We start from the raw sequence: 9882 nt of genomic DNA on the forward strand, positions 1-9882 counted from the left end.
GACGAGTCTTCAACAGAACAACAGAAAATGTGGAGAAACCTTCGGAGGAAGTACCACATAGGCAAGACAACCATCCGACCAATGCTGTTCAAGCGAAAGAAAATGATGAGATCTTGAAATTAATCCAGAGGAGTGAATACAACATTGTAGATCAATTACTACATACTCCGTCTAGGATTTCTGTTCTTTCCCTGCTATTGAGTTCTGAAGCTCATAGGGAAGCTCTACAGAAAGTTTTGGAACAAGCTTTCGTAGAACCAAGTGTTACAATAAGCCAATTCAACAACATCGTTGCCAACATCTCCGCCGGAACTAACCTAAGTTTCTGTGACGAAGATCTTCCTGAAGAAGGAGTGGACCATAATCTTCCACTTCACATCTCAGTTGGCTGCATGGGTGATGTACTCACAGGAGTCCTAATAGACAATGGATCCTCTCTCAACGTCATGCCTAAATCGACGTTATCAAGATTATCTTTCGAAGATTACCCTCTAAGAAAAAGTCATGTCATCGTCAAAGCATTTGATGGATCAAGAAAGTCAGTTTTCGGAGAAGTAGATCTTCCCATAACTATTGGACCTCAGACGTTCAAAATCACTTTCCAAGTTATGGATATTCCAGCACAATACAGTTGTTTGCTAGGTCGCCCATGGATTCATGAGGCTGGGGCAATTACTTCAACACTTCATCAGAAACTGAAGTTCATAAGAAATGACAAATTGGTAACCGTATGTGGAGAACGAGCTCTGATCGTCAGCAACCTGTCATCATTCTCCGACATAGAACCAAAAGAAGTTGTTGGAACTAAATTCCAAGCACTTTCCTTGGACAAAGGAAAGGAGAAAGCAGCGTCTATCTCTCCATACAAAGATGCAATCCAAGTTGTAAAGGATGGCACTACCAGTGGTTGGGGGCACATTAATATTCCTACCAACAACAAGAACAGAACAGGAATTGGATTCTTTCCAACATCATCGAAAGCTATCCCAGGGATTGAGGTAGTTCTCCCTATTCAAGAAACTTTCTGCAGTGGAGGTTTTCTTCAACCTGTTCAACAAACAGTCAATACCATCGGTACGGAAAACACCGATGAAGAGGAATGGTTATCCTATCTTAACAAAGCAGGATACATCTCCCTACCAGAGTCTGATTCACCTTGCTGTTATCCGACTAAAGGATCTGAAAGTAAGACTCAACCAAGCAGGGATGAAGTTACTGACAGCTTCACCACCAGAAATCATGGTTCATCAGAAGAAGTTCCTCCTATCCCCAAAGAGACTTGGGATACATTAGGAGAACCAAGCGGAAAATTCGACTACATGGTGAAATACTCCGCTCCTGAAAGTTCAACAATTTCTCTTGAAAACATTGTTCCAATTGGATGGAACATTGATTATGAGTACCTCTCTCAGCCAAAAGAGATGTATAACCCTTGCTATTCATCATCAGCATCTGATGAAGTCATCATTGAGGATTATATCCCCAAGTCACCTTCCGAGGCTAAGGATCTAGAGTTCACATATCTAGTCAATGCCATCTTGGGAGAAGAGCAAGACCAAAATACAGAAGAGGACGATCTCGAAAGTGTCTCCGACAACGAGTCTCTCCATTCGGAAGATTGGAAGTTTCCTCAAAAGAAAGTTCGACATACTCCACTTGGGAATGGGTATGCTCACACAGCTCAGTCTGCTGAAGTAGAAGAAGATCGTCTGAGTGTTGCAAAGACAGTGGTTGGTAAATCAAGACCTACCACAGGCCAGCTTAAGCCTAAGGTTCCAGATTACTTAGTGCACAATGGGGTTCGCCACTACTGGACAGCTGTTGAAGTTTCAACTGTTGTTCGCACTCCTAAGTAGGAACTTTCACCGTTATTTTGTCCTCTCACCATAGCCCAGGGTGAAGAGATGTTTCATAGGGCTTTGCATTTTACTATTTCTTAGGAAAATGTCCCTCTTTGCTTCGCCCAATGCAATAGAGTTTTGTTTTATAGGGTCTTTGTTTCAAGAAATGACTGTCCATAAATAAAAATGTCATTCTGTTCCTTCGTTTAGTTTTTCCTTTTCTTTTCTTCGGAAATTGGTAATCCTAAAAAACACCCTTAAAAAACATCAAAAAAAAATCATTAACTGCATACACCGAGTCTTCCCTCGTTGTCTAAATAAAACTTATTACACATATGCAGATTAATCATAAAATACCCCGTTGAAACGTGCGACCGTATGACTTCTCCAAGCTTTGAGTTTCCTGTATTCGAGGCAGAGGAAGAAGAAGACGAAGAAATATCAAAGGAAATTTCACGGTTACTTCAACAAAAGGAAGAGGCCATTCAGCCATACAATGAGCCTCTAGAGATCATTAACCTTGGTTCCGATGGAAACAGAAAAGAGGTTAAGATTGGAGCTTCGCTCAGTTCAGAGATCAGAGAGAGCTTGATACAGCTACTCAAAGAATTCTCAGATGTCTACGCTTGGTCTTATCAAGATATGCCAGGGTTGGATACCAGTATAGTGGAGCATCACTTGCCATTAAAAGCAGAATGCCCTCCGGTCAAGCAAAAATTGAGAAGAACTCATCCGGAGATGGCCATGAAAATCAAAGAGGAAGTTCAAAAGCAGATCGACGCAGGTTTCCTCGTCACTTCAGAATACCCTCAGTGGTTAGCTAACATTGTTCCCGTCCCTAAGAAAGACGGAAAAGTCCGCATGTGCGTCGACTACAGAGATTTGAACAAAGCTAGCCCTAAGGATGATTTTCCTTTACCACATGTTGATATGTTGGTAGACAGTACAGCAAAATCCAAAGTTTTCTCATTCATGGATGGATTTTCAGGATACAACCAAATCAAAATGGCACCTGAAGACATGGAAAAAACAGCTTTCATCACCCCCTGGGGCACGTTCTGCTATCGAGTTATGCCTTTTGGACTAAAGAACGCAGGGGCAACTTATCAAAGGGCCATGACTACACTTTTCCATGATATGATGCATAAAGAAGTGGAAGTCTATGTGGACGACATGATTGCCAAATCAGAAAATGAAGAAGATCACATACAGAGTCTGACAAAGTTATTTCAACGCTTACGGAAGTTTCAGCTTCGCCTGAATCCCAACAAGTGTACCTTTGGTGTCTACTCAGGAAAACTCCTTGGTTTCATCGTCAGCAAACGAGGAATTGAAGTAAATCCAGACAAAGTCAAGGCAATTCAAGAAATGCCTTCACCCAGAACCGAGAAACAAGTTAGAGGATTTCTTGGACGTCTGAATTACATTTCGAGATTCATATATCTCATGACTGCAACTTGTGCTCCTATTTTCAAACTTCTACGGAAAAATCAAAGTTGCGTCTGGACAGACGATTGTCAGAAAGCGTTCGACAGCATTAAGGAATATCTGCTCGAACCACCCATCTTATCTCCTCCAGTGGAAGGAAGACCTTTGATAATGTACTTAACCGTCTTAGAAGATTCCATGGGTTGTGTCCTTGGACAGCAAGACGAGACAAAGAGAAAAGAGCATGCCATCTACTACCTGAGCAAGAAATTCACTGACTGTGAATCCCGCTACTCCATGCTCGAAAAGACGTGTTGTGCTTTGGCCTGGGCTGCCAAGCGTCTCCGCCAGTACATGATTCGACATACTACTTGTTTGATCTCTCATATGGATCCAATCAAGTACATCTTTGAGAAGCCTGCTTTAACCGGGAGAATTGCCCGTTGGCAGATGTTGTTATCAGAATATGACATTGAGTATCACGCACAGAAAGCCGTGAAAGGAAGCATTCTAGTTGAGCACCTGGCTCACCACCCACTCAATGGTCATGAATCAACCAGTTTCGACTTTCCGGACGAGGACGTCATGTACCTCAAGATGAAAGATTACGATGAGCCGCTACCAGACGAAGGACCTGAGATAGGATCCCAGTGGGGCTTAATCTTTGACGGAGCTGTCAATGCTTATGGACGAGGAATTGGGGCAATCATTGTTACACCTCAGGGTACCCATATTCCATTTACTGCCAGATTAACTTTCAAATGCACAAACAATGAGGCCGAATATGAAGCTTGCATCATGGGTCTCGAAGAAGCCATGGATCTAAGAATCAAACACTTGGATGTATATGGAGATTCTGCTTTGGTCATCAATCAAATCAAAGGAGAATGGGAAACACGCCAACCAGGGCTAATTCCTTACAAAGACTACGCGAGAAGATTGTTACCATTCTTCGACAGGGTAGATTTTTATCACATTCCTCGTGAAGAAAACAATTTGGCTGATGCATTAGCCACACTCTCTTCCATGATTAGGATAAATCATTTGGAATGACATTCCTCAGATCGATGTTATGCGCCTGGATAGGCCCGCTCATGTGTTCACAGTAGAAGCAATCATCGACGACAAACCGTGGTATCACGACATCAAGAACTTTCTTCAAAAGCAAGTGTACCCTCTTGGGGCATCAAAGAAAGATAGAAAGACTTTGAGAAAGTTAGCTTGTAGATTCTTCCTGAATGAAGATGTTCTGTACAAGAGAAACTTCGACATGGTTCTGCTCAGATGCGTTGACAGAAAAGAAGCAGAAATACTCATGAGAGAAATACATGAAGGTTCCTTTGGTACTCACACCAATGGACATACCATGACAAGGAAAATACTGAGAGCAGGATATTATTGGCTGACGATGGAGTCAGATTGCTACCAGTACGCAAAGAGGTGTCACAAATGCCAGATCTACGCCGATAGAATTCATGTGCCTCCATCTCTTCTCAACATACTCTCTTCCCCTTGGCCTTTCTCCATGTGGGGAATCGACATGATTGGAATGATCGAACCAAAAGCGTCCAACGGACATCGCTTCATCTTGGTAGCCATAGACTATTTCACCAAATGGGTTGAAGCAGCTTCATATGCAAACGTTACAAGACAAGTTGTCGTCAGGTTTATCAAGAATCACATCATCTGTCGCTACGGCGTTCCTAGCAAGATAATCACTGACAATGGGTCAAATTTGAATAACAAAATGATGAAGGAACTTTGTGAAGAATTCAAGATCGAACATCACAACTCATCTCCTTACAGACCAAAGATGAATGGAGCTGTAGAAGCAGCTAACAAAAACATCAAGAAAATCATTCAGAAGATGGTCATCACTTACAAAGATTGGCATGAAATGCTCCCGTATGCTCTTCATGGTTACCGTACATCAGTACGAACTTCGACTGGAGCAACTCCTTTCTCCCTTGTATATGGCATGGAGGCAGTCCTACCAATAGAGGTTGAGATTCCATCAATAAGAGTTTTGATGGAGGCAAAATTAACAGAAGCCGAGTGGTGTCAAAGCAGATTCGATGAATTGAACTTAATCGAAGAAAAGCGCATGACAGCTTTATGCCACGGACAGCTATATCAACAAAGAATGAAGAAAGCTTTCGACAAAAAGGATCGGCCTCGCATAATCAAAGAAGGCGACCTTGTACTCAAAAAGATTCAATCTTTTCTCACAGATTCGAGAGGGAAATGGACTCCCAATTATGACGGCCCCTACGTGGTCAAGAGAGCTTTCTCAGGAGGAGCCTTAATACTCACGACTATGGATGGAGAAGAATTCACCCGTCCTGTGAACGTCGACGCAGTCAAGAAATACTTCGCCTAAATAATTAAAAGAACAGCTCGCTAAGTTGAAAACTCGCAAAGAGCGGCTTAGGCAAAAAAGAGCGTCTCGGTGAATCGAAAACCCGAAAGGGCGATTCAGGCAAAAGTTAGAGACATAAAAAATAAATAATCAATCCCGGTAAACTTAAAACCCGAAAGGGGTAGTTTACGCAAAAGTTAGGGATATATGGCAAGTAACTGTGTTCAGGACAAACTTGATCATTCAAAATCCATAGCGGAGTGTTCATCAGCAGTAGGTCATCTTCTACGAAGCACGAATACAGCGTAACTCGGAGTGGAAGGGAGAGATAACGGTCGTCACGTTTCATCGTAGCCCTTTTCCCGAAAATTACCAATTTCCAACTTTGTAAATACTCCATGGAATCAAGCATTTGGCTGATTACCATTCCATATATAATAATTTGAGCCTTGTGCTTTTCCTTTGCAATCTAGTCTTATTCAGTTTCTTGGAATGCATTTTAAGTTTAAACAGTCAATTTCTTGAAACAAATGTTTTCATAAAATAAAATGAATTTACTTGCAAAAATAAAGGTGAAATTTCTTTCTAAGGTTTACAAACAATAGGAAGAATGCAAACAGTTGCTCCGAGAACGGTTGAGACTCCGGGAACCAATAATTCCCCATGAGGTCGCTTTGCGAACATCTCCCGATGACGGATCTTTACTTCAATTCATATTACTTACTTCGGACAGCGGACAACTGATAACCAGGTATTCCCAACAGAGTTCGAACTACAAGAAGAGGACATCTTCTGATCAACAAGAATTCAAGTTGTATCATAGGATTTTACATCCGCGACAATTCTATTCACATTCACTTTACATTTTATATTTGTCATAATATTCCTGCATACATTACAATTGCATAGTCAAGTCAGGCTTTGATCCTGTGAATGCCTAAGTCATTAAGGCATGAACTCAAGTTTCCCCTGCAAGTTCCGGAGAAACTTTTTCCTTCGAAACAACAGTTCATACACAAGGATCTCCTCAAGCAAGCCAACAGATGGTAGTCTCCCTCAAGGAGATAGTTTGTTCACTTTTGGAATTCCTCAGCCGAGATTCTCCTGCAAAGCGACATTCGACAGTCTTCTTCAGATAAGATAGTCTGCTTCACACTTTGGAATTCCCTACAGGTTTGGTGTTTCCCCAGCAGGGTCAAGAGGTGCCACTTCTTCTCAAAGAAAAATTCAGAATCTCCTAGCAGATCGACAAATGATTCCCCAGCAGAATCAGTGAATGGTAGTCTTCATCCAGAAGATAGTTCATGATTCCCCAGCGGAGTCAGCGAATGATAGTCTTCGTCCAGAAGATAGTTCAGATTCCCCAACAAAGTCAGCAAATGGCAGTCTCTTTCAGCAGAAGACAGTTTGCTCACTTTCTATCATAACAAAGTCAGCAAATGGCAGTCTCTTTCAGCAGAAGACAGTTTGCTCACTTTCTATCACAACAGAGTCAGCAAATGGCAGTCTCTTTCAGCAGAAGACAGTTTGCTCACTTTCTATCACAACAGAGTCAGCAAATGGCAGTCTCTTTCAGCAGAAGACAGTTTGCTCACTTTCTTTCATGACAGGGTCGATAAATGGCAATCTTCCCCGGCAGAAGACAGTTTGTTCCCCTAAGCAATTGGCAAATGGCAGTCTTTTCCCAAGAAAAGACAGTTTGTCTGTTAAATACTCAAGAGATCGACAAATGGCAGTTTCTTCAAACAGTTTGTCTGTTTCTGGGATGTTTAACTCCCCACAGAGTCGATGAATGGCAGTTTTCCTCTTAGGAAAACAGTTCATTGATTCCCCAGGCATCAGTTGACGAATGGCAGTTTTCACCCCGAAAACAATTCGTCCGCCTTCAAACAAAGTCATTAGCCCCTCAAAAGATCATGAGGCCATATGACATTCTTTCAAAGACGTCAAGTCAAAAGGGAAGATGGTGAAGTTTCTTTACAGCCGTCAAATGGCATCTTATCTCCAAGCGCTGATAAGAAGTTTGACGAGGAAACAAACCTTTGAAGTTTCTTTACTACCGTCAAATGGCATCTTATCCCCAAGCGATGGTAAGAAGTTTGACGAGGAAACAAATCTTTGAAGTTTCTTTACAGCCGTCAAATGGCATCTTATCTCCAAGCGCTGATAAGAAGTTTGACGAGGAAACAAACCTTTGAAGTTTCTCTACAGCCGTCAAATGGCATCTTACCTCCAAGCGCTGGTAAGAAGTTTGATGAGGAAACAGACCTTTGGAGATTTTCTCTTTATCTGAGATATTGTCCAAACACAACTAAGACCAGTTTCGAGATATGGACATCCGAAACAAGGGGGAGGTTGTTTACCTTTTTCTAAGTATCAACACTTAGTTAAAGAGGATGGATTGCGCATCCTACATTACCATCCATTCACCAGAATCCACATCAAGTATTTCTGCAGGAGTTTGTCTCATCATCCCCCGCCAAGCGCGATAACGGGATCAAGTCATGCAAAGACTATGCCAGTTACAACATCTCAGGAGCGCCCAAAATTCGGGCATTCTTTGATATTTAAGTCTCTTTTACGCAGGAGAGATCGAGATATCAATCTCTCTCCCTCCAGATAAAAGAAACTTAAATAGGGGCATCTGTCATACCCTAATTTTTGACCCCCCTGAGATGGCATATCTTCAGGATTTTTCATCAGGTCAAGACAAGTTCCCAGAGCAGTCACTTCTCCATCTGGTATCTAATCGAGGATGCTCAAAGACAAGAAAGCTCAGGCAAAGGATCAATCAATACAAGGATTAGTCCCTAATACAATCATGAGGCTCAAAAACTTCACTTTTCTCATCTATGATTGATTAGACATCCAGTCATATGAGTACAGGTTTACTCAGGTCACCAGACTAGGGTTTTGAGCCTATCAAGGACTAAAATCAGGGATCACTTTTGGGAAACCCTAAAAGGCCCCAGGGAACCATTCAAAGACATCAATCATCTTCAAATAACTCATATGACAAGATCCACTGGACATTACATCTCAGTTCAAAGTCTACAGTCATCATTGTCCTCTGGTCGACAATTAGGGTTTTTGACCTAATTCACCAAGATAGTTGACTTTTAATCAGGGCATGAATCCAAAACTCAAGACATGATTCAAGAATCTCTACTACCTCAATATAATCCATTTACATCATTCATTTGAGGAAAAGATCTTGTTTCTACACAAAAGCCCAAAAATTCACTTTGTCAGGAAAAAGTCAACTGTGAAGGATCATCATTGACTTTTAAGGTTTTTGGTCAAAAAATGACTTTCAAAGGTCAATATCATCAATATATGGATGTCAAAGTCATTTGACCAAAGAAATTCAAAGAAATTCATCAAGGAGCGAAAAGTCGGGAGTTAGGGTTTTTGAAGGCATGGTGAGAACTCAAAATTTCACCTACACAACTCAAAAAACTTCCAACATGAAAGTTGTAGATCTTGCAAAATAAAACAACATCTTACAAAGGAACTTTTTTCAAAAGATCAACCATTTATGAAGTTTTGGAAATTTTGAAGTTTAGGTCATAAACACTTAGAAATTTTTCTAAGTGTTTTAACCTAGTTTTCTTCCAACTTTGGCCTCATTTTTCACAAATTTGCCAAAGGATTCTGAAGAAACTCCAAACTAATGATTTGAAGTAGATGTTTAGGGCTTTCCAAATTGTGTTCAACCTTCTCCAAATTCATTTTGAGCTAGGAGTTATGCTTGTTCAAAGTTGGCCTCATGAAGTGAAATTATAGGTCATGTACAATTTGAAACTTTGCAATTTTGTGCATTTTGCTTCACTAAATGATGCTACACGACCTCTAATACATCTGAAGACATGCCATACATTCAAATTCATCATTGCATAAGGATTAGAGAAGATTCCCAAAAACAAAGGCATGTGATTATGTAATGATTGCATTTTTGAATTTATGGCAAATGGTGAATCATCAAGGAATCTTGCTCTAAGCCAATTAGAACTCTCCTCTGAATCAGAAATGTTCCCTAAGATCATGCAAGATCAATGGTTGGGGAAGCTAGCCCGAAAATGCATCATTGCATTTGGAATATTTTCAAACTTTCTTCATGGCTAAGAAACCAAACTCACCTCATTAAGCAAGCTCACTATGCACACTTACTCTGAACCAATTGCCTATAAATAGAGGCCTCATTCTCATTCAAAAAACACACCAAAGCAACCATATTCCTTGCTTTCTCTTTCT

The sequence above is a fragment of the Vicia villosa genome, linkage group LG4 (assembly GCF_029867415.1).
Source record: "Vicia villosa cultivar HV-30 ecotype Madison, WI linkage group LG4, Vvil1.0, whole genome shotgun sequence".
Lineage (NCBI taxonomy): Eukaryota > Viridiplantae > Streptophyta > Magnoliopsida > Fabales > Fabaceae > Vicia > Vicia villosa.